This window comes from Alosa alosa, chromosome 9 (genome assembly GCF_017589495.1).
Source record: "Alosa alosa isolate M-15738 ecotype Scorff River chromosome 9, AALO_Geno_1.1, whole genome shotgun sequence".
Classification (NCBI taxonomy): Eukaryota; Metazoa; Chordata; class Actinopteri; order Clupeiformes; family Clupeidae; genus Alosa; species Alosa alosa.
In genome coordinates this window covers 3,089,706-3,102,254 of record NC_063197.1, presented here as the reverse complement: position 1 = coordinate 3,102,254, position 12,549 = coordinate 3,089,706, and the positions used below count along the sequence as shown (strand labels likewise).

Here is a 12,549-nt window from a genome sequence, read left to right as displayed (position 1 = left end):
ACACACACACACACACACACACACAGTTCGCAGTGAGCGTCACAATAGCAAAATGTTTTTATGGAACATGTAGCACTTCTGGCTCTGTGTTGCTTGGCAGTCATTCCAAGTGTCTGTGGGGCTTTTCTTGCTCTGGAAGAAACTCATGTCCGAGTTTTATAATTGCTCATATAGATAATAAACCCCTCAAAAAGTTGTGTGTGTGTGTCTCTCTCTCCAACCAAAATGGATGACTGGGCTGTGATGATCCATTACGATGTCTACTCAGGTCCGAGGCTATATATAGAGCTCAAGGACACTGAGGGCTGTTTTCTGAAAAAAAAAGAAAAATCATGAAAGGTCATATATGCCAACCCATCATTAATATTTTTTGAAGGACCCTATTTCAGTTTTATCTGAATGTCTATGAAATGTATGCGATTTTTGTCTTAAAGATATTTATCACCAACATCCTTTGAGAAAATGTAAACAGGAAATGCAGAGATATGGACCCAGAGGTAGAGAGCAAGAGTAGGAGAGAGAGAGAGCACATCCTGGCTTGGTTAGGAACCCTCTGGCAGATGGTGTTTGTGGCCATGACTCAACCCCCGTCTCTGGACTCCCGCTCCCGCCTATCTCCTCTCCTCTCCTCTCCTCTCTCCTCTCCTCTCCTCCTCTCCTCTCCTCTCCTCTCCTCTCTGCCAGCCTGTGGTGGCTGCTGCCAAAGGACACGTACGGCGTAAGACATGGAGGGGAAGAGTAGGCCATACACGACCAATTGGAACGACACACAGAGAAGAAGAAAGTTATTAAAGGTGCAGTCGTTCATTACTCCACTACTCTTTGGTTTGAGTTCAGTGAAATTGCCCTCCTGTTCCTCTAGCTGTCCATCTAGTGTGTGCACTCAGAAACTCTCTGCCGTTCATCCACAGTCCTGGCCCTGTGAATGGGGAAACAAACAAAATGGCTCAGATCAAGTCATACCGTCCTAGCCAATAAATATGTTGCTTACACCCCCTTTCGCTGTTCAGCTTCACTCCATAAACAGAATTTGTTTTCATGAACACAGATTAGAATCATACTGAGCGCACAAATTGGTGTACTTTTTCATAACCGTCAGGCCTCATATAAGAACATTTATAGGGAGTTTTGTTTTAAGAGTTTGACGTCTTTGGTCATCCAATCATAAATATTGCATCATGTAATTATTCTCAACAATAACGCATCTTTGCTGTTTTTCTAAAGTCTTGCTATTTAAGATTTGCATATTGACACTGAGATACAAACTATGCCATGTATAAAATTACTTCAGAGGTTACAAAACCTCCTCTGAGAGTGCTGTGTTAAATTACTCTGGGTCTCACAGCATCTGATATCAGGCAAGTCATTCATTTTCTAAAGAAAAACAATGGGCTCATTCCTGGACGGGTTTCCCTGGCCTCCCCCGGCAAATTGAAACATTTTGGATTGCGCTAAAGCATACTGGCTGTAGTGCATGGCGGAGGGGAGGCCTTGCCTGGCCCGGCTGCAGTGTGTTTCTAATCGGTGGAACACTTCAGCATCGGGTCCCTATTAGTGCCTTAGCTCTGTAACTCGTCTGACCAGGGACTGCAGTCAAATGGAAAGTCAACAACAGATCAGGCTCATTTTCAGGAGAAGGGGAATGCAGGACATGAAGAACACTGCATCACATTCTTGTTCCACTCAGTCCGCTCTGTCAGTGCATGGTCAGTCAGCCAATACGATGCTTAATCTTATGACTTTCCTCTGAAAGCTTTGATATCTCCATGACCACCTTGTGGCCAAGGCACGGGAACTTCAAAGGAAGTGTTTATGCCACGCTAAATATAATATGTATGCTAACATGACTACAATCGTGGAAAAAATATTTGTTTTGTGACATACCTTACCCTTCTCTGCAGTTTAACAACCTGGAACGTAAAAGCATCTGTCAACAATCAGAGGGAAAAATGCTTGAAAACAAACACCCTTGTTTAGTACAGGACTTCCTGACTTTGTGCGTTCATGAGTGTCGTGCTTCCCCCGTTACCTTTTATGTTCCGCAAAGCCTCTCGCACTTGATAACCAGGAAAGGCAAGAAGAAGTTTCCAGCTGAAGACATCAGTGAGATTGATTCTAAATTGTTTGTTTAGCATGTAGGCAGTTGCAGAATTTCTGAACACCCAATGGATAAAGACCACAGAATGCAATCTCACTTGTAAATGTAATTGTTGGCTTTGAGATTTTATATCGAAGGTCCAAATAACTGCAGATGTTTCCAGATATTCATTGCCATTGGCCAGAGCACATAAAAATGTGTGTGCATGAACACAGTATGTAGATGTAGAAAACCATTTTAAACAACACATTGTTTTTCCCAGATTCTGTCTGTACCCCTACTCTGTCCCTGAGTCATGCGTTGAGATGGTATGCTAACAGTTCTTTTTAAAGGCCCATTTGAGATGGTATGCTAACAGTTCTTTTTAAAGGCCCATTTTGCGAGAATTGGTATTTACCCCATGTAGTTAATTTTCAATAGAATGGATAGACATTTTAATATAACTCCCCCGATATCGGAAGTAGACAAAGTGAATATATTGTTGTTCATACAAACAAACCAAAAGGCAGTTTTAGAGCTTTTTTCTATTCTCCAACCTTGAGTTCCATTGAATTCTATCAGACTGCACAGCTTGTTAAAAGGGGGTAGCCTACCCAGTGCAATGAAAAGTGGTGGCAAGGATCGCATTTCCTGCCTAGTGCCAAAGTTACATACCAGGTGTTCTTGGTGCATTGTGGCAATGGCAGACTATTCTCTCTAATATAATTCAGTGCACCATCAAAAAGTTATTTTATCAAAATAGACTATCAAAACCTATCATCTCAAGGTAGTATTTCTCCAGAATGTTGCTTTAATTGTCATTCTGTGTCTGCCTTTACCATTTCCCATTGCATCGTATTCATCACATCATCAACCCATCATTATCATCACCCTCTTCACTATCATCATCCTCACATACATCATGTTGTCCAAGCGCTCATGTGCTAATCTCTTCTCTTGTTCTAGCCTGCTCTCCAGTCCTCTGGAACAGTCCTTCTCTTTAGCGCTGGATTTGATCTGCATCTGTCAGACTGAGCCGTAGAGGGTGGCACGGCGGCTGTGTGCCAACACTAGAGCTGTTTCAGTGCAACCAGAAAAGGAACCAGATGTTCAATCATGTTTTTTCAGTATTCTGAATTATGGTTAGCAACGGGAAGTGATTCCAGTGACTCCACACATTTTGGGGAGTTATTGGATTGCTCGATGAATTGAAAAAATGTGCGGGTCGGTGTTTATCTGCCACTGCGGTCCCCAGCTGAGAAACACTGGGAAGCGGTAGCAGGACTGCACAAAGTGACAGAATTTCATAAATGAGGTGTGCGCCTTGTGAATGCAACCATGTTGGCCCTTTGGGGAAGGGAAATCAATACAGTTGAGTAATGTTTCATTCTTTTGTTGTTTTGTTCCAATGTCCCAATGGTCATGTAGTTAGTTTTTAATTCTGCAGCTCAGAAAAAATAGAGGGAAGAAATTGAGAGGGAATGCTGAAAATAAATTGAACGTTTCTATGTGATTGTCCTTAAAATATCATTGCAAGTATTGATATTGTTTTGGTGTTCAATTGCTGGTTTTGTATACCCATAAAGTAACATAAGTTTTGTTTAACTGATTGTCACATGTGATAATAATTAGCATCCCAAATAGCAATAAAATACCTGAGAACTTTTATGATATTTCCTCCCAGGGCCAGAATACTACTTCTCTGGTTTCATCTACCTTGTATTATTTGGCAAGCAATGGACCAATACGGGTTGATGAAAGCTATCCCATGATTTCAGATATCACCATAAAGCATTGAATGGCTTGAAATCTCCAGATAGAGCCAAAAGCAAAATGTATTCTATAAACCCGTATTTTGTTGAAATTATGTACAATACCTTTCATCCTACTCTCCTGAACAGTTAAATCTGATCACTTCAGGTGAGGAGCAGAAAATGGGTGGAAAGCTGAAATCAATGCAACACTGCCTTCTACTGGACAGTCAAAGAACAGGTACAGTGAAATTACAACTCAGATGACTATCAGGCCAGCAGGCTTCCCTAATTGAATTAAACCAAACCTGGAAATACACATAAACAAATAGATATTTTCATTCATTAAATGTGGAGCGTAATAAAATAAATATTGCTTTGGTCATTAACTTTCCATTTAAAATAATGATCAGTGCCACCTTTCTCAGCCGAAGCAAAACACCAAATACTTACACGTACTTACCCAATTTTACATTTTTTGCAGATCCTTATTTTTATTTAAACATAAAGAACACAGAAACAAAATAATCATTTGTTTACTGTTTACTGTTTGTACCTGATCACTGCTTTTCTATTTTTGTTTTCCATGTAGATTCCATCAGTCCATCAGAGTGAACGCGTGAGGAAGGGCTCAAAGTGAGGAGCAGACTGGAGAGCGTGCCGTAGTGAGTGTGAGCGTGAGCTTAGTGTGGCCCCCACTGACCCATGAGGTGTGTGCAGTAAACAGCACCCCTCAACCTCCAAGAGCAGGTTTGTGTTTAGAACAACACACTGGCTGTGTGAACGGGGTTCCAAAGATCTGTGTCCCACAATCATTTTTGCCGCAGTGTGATAGACTTTCCTTCCATCTCAGGAGTCCATCTACAGCTTTTCATGGGCAACCAAGTCACCATGTACGGACACAGGATTTTGCTGGTGTAGTTGTCAAGCTGGCCAATTTTAGTGATTTTTATAGATGAAAGAGAAAAAAAGAGAAAAGTGGGAAATACTTCTGTTTACAAATATTTGTTCTGCATAATATTGATGCCAGATATGACATTACCGCAAAAAACAATAAGTGAATGTCACTTAAGTGATATTGAAAATTATTGTCACTGTCAAATATTTTGATTTTTTTTTTAAAGTTAAGTTTAAGTTTAATTTACAGATAATTAAAATTAAAAAGTTATTTCTCTCAATTCTGTTCATATTCGGCGATCTATAAAGCATCGTAAATATTTATAGTAAATCTGAGTGGAAAGTACTCTTTCAATAAAATTTGGCTTTGTTTCAAATCTATGCCTTTATAATTGTGACACTTAATACAACTTTTCTCATGTAAAATATCTAAACATGTGTAAAGCTGGACACTTAAAAAAAAAAAAAAAAAAAAACCTGTACAACAAAATACTGGATCAGGCAAATTAAAAGTACTTCAAAACTAGAATTAAAATTAGCGAAAAAAGATTGGTATAAACAAAGCTGGGTCAATCAGAGCACGGATGGCAATCTTTGCATTTGTATTTAGAGAGGATGTCATCCATGTTCTACCTGTTCCCTCACTCCCTCTCTCCCTTCCTACCTTTTGGATATCTGGATACCGAATCAAATTCCTGAGTAACATCGACAAAGGGGGGACTGTTTGATGGTTGCAGCGGCTCTCGCTGACTGCTCAGGTATTCTGTCCCTGAGCAATCCGAACCATGGAGAAGGAGACGGGAGCCAGGGGAGACAGGGGAGTAGAGGAGATGCTTTAATCTGACTCAATAATACATCTCTCACAGTTGTCATGTTAGACCTACAGCTAAATTATGTTTTGTTTTGTAAAAAACAAATAAAGAGAGAGCAATACATGACTTAAACTGACTTGTCGACTCACTCTACTATTACACTGGTCTGTATCTTTCTGGATTGTTGTTAAATAGAAGAGAGCTTGGATATATTTTAGCAGATTAGCAGAACTTGGATATAATTTAGCAGAAGTTAGCAGAATAAATTGTATAAATAAATAAAAAATGACTTGCTTTAATGACAGATAAAGACATCTATTAAAACAAGGTTTCTGCATATAATGTGGGGTGCACTTGTCACACCGCACCTTGCCATATACCCTACACAAATATTCCATTTAAAGGCAAAAAGTATTTTACAACTTACTGGGATTTAGACAGTGAAGAGAAAAAAGAGTTTAGATGTGCTTGATTATGGTGTTTGTCATCCTTAGCGCTGTGTCCGGCATCCGTCTCTGGCTAGATCTATCTGGAAAATGGCAAAGTAAATAAATAAACAGTGAACACAACAACTCCTTGCACTGTCCGTCATCTGTTTGCATCCCAGAGTGTCCTCAGTATTTGAAGGGTCTTCTTGCCCAGGGAGAGACCTTTGCCTGGAGAGGAGAGCACGGGGGGAGAAGAAGCCCAAAAACAAAACATTGCATGATGGTCTTTAAGCAGTTCCATCTGTCCAGCCCAAATTTCAGGCTAATAGCCCATGGCGGTTCAGATCACTGCCCTCACTCCCTCTACCTGCCACACTGTCCTATTAAATCTCTCCACTCCTCTGAAAAAGAACAGAAAGGCAAAAAGAGGGGAGCAGAGGAGGAAGAGGAGGAAGAAAAGTATAGGAGAAGTATAAGAAAACTTTAGTGAACTAATAGTACTAGTAGTGGTGACGATGGTGCTGATAATGAAAAAAATCCCTAATTAAAGATAGAGTGCGTGAGACTAGATAGAGGCAGAAAGAGAGAGGGAGGGAGAGAGAGAGACAGAGAGAGGCAGAGGAGAGGGGGAAAACGACTTCAGGCACTCAGTGATGTGGAAAAAAAAGGGCTTATCATTCTGCCGTTTTTTTTAAGGACGGCGCGCTCCACAAGCAGATGACGGGCACTCACCTTGCCACAGGGGCTGCTCGAGATTGGTTCATTGTCAAGGTTTTTTTTTTTTTACCCATGATTCCATATGGTATGGAGCGGGCTACATGTTGCCCAACATGCCAGTGCAAATGTTTTCTCAATTAGGTGTCTTATCTCCGGCGAGTGCACTAGCATCAGATGAAGCTCGCTGACAGCATAATGGCAGGCAAAACCTCGGAAGGGTCCATCAAATGGCAGCTTTGCTACGACATCTCAGCCAGGACATGGTGGATGGTAAGTTGGCAGTGGCCAAAGCTTTTTTTTCTCCTTCACTCTTTCCTTCCCACTTTTTGGGTATTTTTTTTAAAAACTTCACTCCCTCTTAGTTTTTACTGAATGCAAAAGCTGAACACAAAAGTCTCTATGAGTTAATGTGTCTGTGTGGGTGTATGTTTTTTTCTTTGAAATCCCCATTCTTTCCATTCATATTCAGCAGCTTTTTAATGAGTGGCTTGTTTTTGTTTGAGTCGTGTCACTCTGTTGTGGGGTTAGTGGCCCCTCTGTCGCTCTCGTCACTTTTGTTCTTTGTTTTTTCATCAGTATTCCTCAGTGTCCATTCAGCCCAGAGTTGTTAGATAAGCCCTGACGTGATGTCTGTCCACACTAGTGCTTATGCTTGTGTGCCGCTGCATTTGTTTACAACTTTAGAGAGAAAGCAAGACGCAAGTGACTTCATCCTTATCATGGCTGTCATTCTCATTGCACAAAGCGAACAAAAAAACACACACACCACTTTTTTTGCATTGTTAGTTTTCACTCTCCTCTTTTGTTGGTATTTCAACTGACCTGCTCCTCTCCACTGGCCAGTGATAGCTTCTTGCAGGGTGCTGTCTGGGATTTCCCTCCCTTCCTCCGGCTCTCTGTCAGTGTCTTCTTGTCTCACATGATGGAGTAAAAGTTTAGGGAATAAGTCCTAACGAGGGAAAAAGAGGGCAGCAAGGTCCGGGTGCTCCGTGTCTCCCTCTAATCCGTTGTTTACACTGAGCCCAGTGGACGTGCTGCCTTTTGGCTGGGTGCAGCCGGTGCGAGTGTGTGCAGCACCTCTCCCTCTGCTTCCCGGCTATGACACTCCACAAAGCAATTAAAGCGCTGAAGAGAGAGGGAGAGAGAGGGGGAGAGAAGGAGAGGGAGACAGACAGAGTTAGAGAGGGAAAGAGAGAGAGGGGGGGGGGGACCGAGTGTTTTCTTGGACAAGCCAGAGTCCGCGCCGGGGTAGATTAACTTGCTTGTTGTGGTCAGCGAGGCCAAGCGACCTTTGACATCCGCTGTTGCTCCTGCCGAGCGGCAGTGAGGTGAAAGTGGGAGAGAGAGGGGAAGATAAAAGAGGGGAGGACAGAAAAAAGCCTCGCTGGAGTGCTCTGTGGCTCTGTGTTTGGAGTCTGTGTGGACGGAGAAGGATTCACAAAGGGCTATTGTGGCTGACAGATACAAATGAGCGTGGTCGGGGAGATAAAAGTTCTCCAGAAGCCCCGCGAGCCGTCTTCATTAGGGGAGCCCTCGTTAGCTCTGCATCACCACTGCTATTATCTTTATTATTGCTGTCATTATCATCATAATCATTTTTTACAGAATGAGATGGTGGCAAATAGAACACTTTTTCATTCTTTAATTTTTTGGGCAGTGGGGTGAGGGGGATTGTTTGCATGCAGGTTACTTTGCCAGCTTGAATAAAGGATAATTGTGTTGCCTCGAGACAATAGGCACATTATTCTCCTCTTAGAGGAGTATGAACTTTACTCCTACCCCCCTGCGCCCTCCTCCCTCTCAGGGCCCCCTCCGTTTGTCCCAACCAGGCCAGCCCCGCCACGCCGGCTGCCCGCACTCATACACCAGTCCGGGAGGCTCTATCTATTCCTATCTCTCTCCTATCTCTCTCTCTCTCTCTCTCTCTCTCTCTCACTCTCTCTCACTCTATGCTTTTATTCCACATTGGCATAAAACGTGTGTGTGTTGAGGCTTGATGGGGGGTTGGAGTGTGTTTGGGACTGAGCTAAATAAAGGGGAGTGGAGGTGTTCTTGGGGCTTTTCTGTGCGTGGGGTTGGATGATGAGCTGGAATCTCTGTGGGTCCGAGGAGTGAGAGGGACAGGACTTACCCAGCCGCTGTGTGATGACTGCCGGATGATAGCTGTCTCCTGACCACTCTGGACCTGTCCCCTCTCATTTCTTCCTTCCTTTTTAATTTTTTTTTCTTCAAATCATCCTTCTTGGTATTTTCCTGTCATCTTAAATGACAATTTTTGACTACATGGAGAATTTTTATATAAAACTATTCTGGGAGAACATTATCAAATACATTTTGAGGACAAATAACATCATTCTTTGTTACATAGTGGTATTAAAGATGTAATATGAATTGTCCTGTTGTCAGAAAGACTATAAGCACCAGTGTAAGTTAGATCTTTGAAATGATTACATGCTGGAGATTATCGTCATTTGTGAAGTTGTGTTGAAATTTTCTTTAGGATATACAAATACAACTGCAAATAGGCCTGAAGAATTTTATTAAAATTTCAGAAAATTAAAGTAAATGTATATATATATAAATGTAGCTTTAGTGTATTCAATGTCTTGTGTATCAAGCGTAGACAATGTAGACATTTCAAGTAGACAATGAAAATATACTTTTCATGTTTGACCAATAATTTGTTCATCAAAAATTATTTACATAATAATACGGATAATAATATTGATTTAAAAAGAAATACAATAAAATAATGCTGTTATAGGCAAACATTTCTCTACATGGGAGAACTATAAAGGCCTTTGATTTAGACAGTACAGGACAGATACTGTAGAACGGCAATTTAAGACAAGCTCATATGCACTTCCTTTTTTTCTTGCAAAAGTCATAACTTACAATAGTGTGATTTGGTGTGAAATAGGCAGAGGTAGAAAATCTCTAGAGGTCAGAATGTAAAGTTTAAAATTGTTGAATTGATATTAAAATTTAATTTAAATGTATTAAAACTTTTTTGTGTGCTACAATAATTGTACAATTTACAGAGAGATTGAAAGAGAGTGAGAGAGAGAGAACACAAGAGAATGAGTGAGTGAGAGAGAGCACGATTGAGTCTGATTAAGCATGATGGCTTAGTGGCCTCACAACACAACAATTAGCGAGAGATTTGTTCATTCCTGTCCCCGTGGCGCTCCAGCTTTCACGCCGTCTGCCTGCGTCCAGCCGCCGGACCTGAACGCGCGTTTGGTTGGTTCGGCAGCCGATCTCTGACTTTGTGCTGTTTTCTCACTTTGTGTCAATACACGGTGGACATTTAGTAGAAGTTTTATTTTACACAGAAAAATTTGATATCTTATTAACAACTACTATCTCTGTTTTATTATTTCTCTGTATGTGCCAGGCAGCTCACATTTGAAGGTGTCTGCTCTTGTGACAGTCGCTGTTAAGTTTGTCCTTTTTACATTGGTCATCCACACCTATAGAGCCACAGACTGGAATAATATATGATTTGTATAAATTGAAGCACACACTGGCTTTTGTCTGAGATGAACCCTCACAATTAACCCTGTTTGTTCTCATGAGGTGCTGTGGGGCATGGAGTGGGCGATGGGAGTGGGGTGGGTGTGTGTGTGGGGGTTTGTAAGGGTGCATTGGGGGTCTTTAGCCACCAGTGAGTGTTAATGCGGCAGTCTCTAATGTGATATTGCACCACCTGAGGGAGTAATGGGATTTCGGTGCCTCCTACAAGTGCGCCTCTCCTAATCCACTTGTCAGTGAGCAGGCCCACCCGAAAGGCATAGTGTGTGTGTGTCTGTGTGTGTGTGTGTGTGTGTGTGTGTGAGAGAGAGAGATAGAGAGAGCAAGAAAGAAATAGGAAAGAGAGTAAGACTGCGTGTGTGTCTGTGTGTTTGTGTGTGTGTGTCTGTATGTGTGTGTGTGTGTGTGTGTGTGTGTGTGTGTGTGTGTGTGTGTGTGTGTGTGTGTGTGTGTGTGTGAGAGAGAGAGATATTCATATATATGCAGTTGGAACTGGGGATGCTGTGAGTGATGGGTCTTTATAATTATAACAGCGAAGAGAGGTGTGCAGATCCACTTGCTCAGCTTGTCGCTTCAAGCATTATCAAATTAAGGCAAATGAAAGAATCAGCATAGTCCCTCAGTCCCCTGTATAGTCTTTACATCTGTCTGCTCACCCCCCACACACACACACACACTCTCTCTCACACACACACACACACACACACACACACACACTTTTGTCTGCTGTGCGCTGAAAGCCCCTCATATATCCCTCACACCCTGGTCTTTAGGTCTAATTGAATTATTCCATGTCACCAATCATTAATAAAATCAGCTCATTCTACTGTGCTTTTAAAATCTGAAATCAAAATTATTTCTCATTTTGATTCTCATGCTTTCATAATAAAACTGCAAAAGATACAAATCTAGTGGACTCGGAATATGCAACACTTTTCAGGTCAGATTTTTGCTACGGTTGTGCGTCAGTTTGTTATTTAAAAAGCTCAGCATCCCCTGGGGGGATCTTCACTGATTTACTTAAGCTACACTTCCTTTTTGTTCCCTCATCCATCTGCTTAAGGTGCCAGTCATTATCTGTCCTCAAATTATACATGGGCAACAACACATTATCAACAGTCATCAACAATCAGGACTAGAGCTTTACATTGGTCTAGAAGGATATGTTGCTAACAATTAGCCAAGAAATGATTAAAATAATATTTGCATTCATTGTACAATAAAGTATGCTGGATCATAGATTGCGGCAATATTATTTTTTAGCAGAACAGTTTTAAAATTGTTTTAAGTTTATAATTTATGGATACATTTTTTTGTAGTCATGTAAATATTAGGTATTTTACCATAAAAAATAATATTTTTACATTTCTATACATCTATATATCTGTTGTCCTTTATGATATTTTGAGTTCACGCATGCATGTGTGCATACATGTCTTTGTGTGTGTGTGTGTGTGTGTGTGTGTGTGTGTGTGTGTGTGTGTGTGTGTGCACATACATGTGTGTTTTGTGTTGGGGTTGGAAGATGTTTCTAATTTGGCCTCTGCTGTGGACTGGGGAGAAATGATTAGAGAGGAGGAAATTGGAGGATTAAAATTGTCTGCTTGAACTTCCTGCTCACTGCATGCTCTGCCCCCCCCCCCTTCCTGCTCCCTCCTCGGCTTGACTTCCACTCAGGCCCTCCAGAATGGGCCCGGAGAGGCCAGAGAGCCTTCACGGCCTCGCTCACTTCCCAGGCCCGGCCCGCGCACGCCGGGCAGCTCTGAGAGCCCAGTGATCTCACAGTGTGCGTCAATCTGTTAGCGAACACCACGGTGGCTCCACAAGCTGGGCGTGATTCAGCGCACTCCCGATGTTACAAGAATTAATTTGTCATTGGATGACAAGTGTTAGTCACTTCCTTTGCCTGGACACGGGACGGGGCTATGGGTCTTTGAGAGCTGCTGGATGCCTTGAGAAATAGTGCTGAAATGTCAAAAGCAGAATGCAAAATATGCTTTAGGTCAAAGTTTAGTGTATGAATTTAGACATTTTAATATATTTCAAACAGTATTCTTGGTGGCTACACATTTAGCATAATGGATAGGGGCAGTCTTTTCATGTTTCTATCTTAAACTCTGGTGCTGTTATTTTTTCCTCTGATTTCATTGTGGAGCCTTCTGAATGACTTAAGCAAAAGCTGTAATATCCGTTCATGTGTCTAGTGTCTTAGGCAGAGGTCTGCGCCTCAGGGTGCCTCTGGCTTTGTGCTCTGCCGTGCAGGGATGAGCGCTAGAAATGAACCATTTTCTGTCGATGTGATGTGAAGATGTCTGTGCCTTCTGATTTGCATC

The 12,549-nt window shown here is 41.8% G+C and overlaps 1 long non-coding RNA gene across 1 annotated transcript; it reads right to left on the bottom strand.

Moving 5' to 3' along the window:
* Positions 1-4,389: 4,389 nt before the first annotated feature.
* LOC125300183 lies at positions 4,390-7,878 on the bottom strand. Its single transcript, XR_007194529.1, has 3 exons — positions 5,965-7,878; positions 5,390-5,494; positions 4,390-4,757 (listed from the first exon to the last, which is right to left on the bottom strand). It is a non-coding gene; the product is annotated as an uncharacterized LOC125300183 (long non-coding RNA).
* Between the last annotated feature and the right edge of the window lie 4,671 nt (positions 7,879-12,549).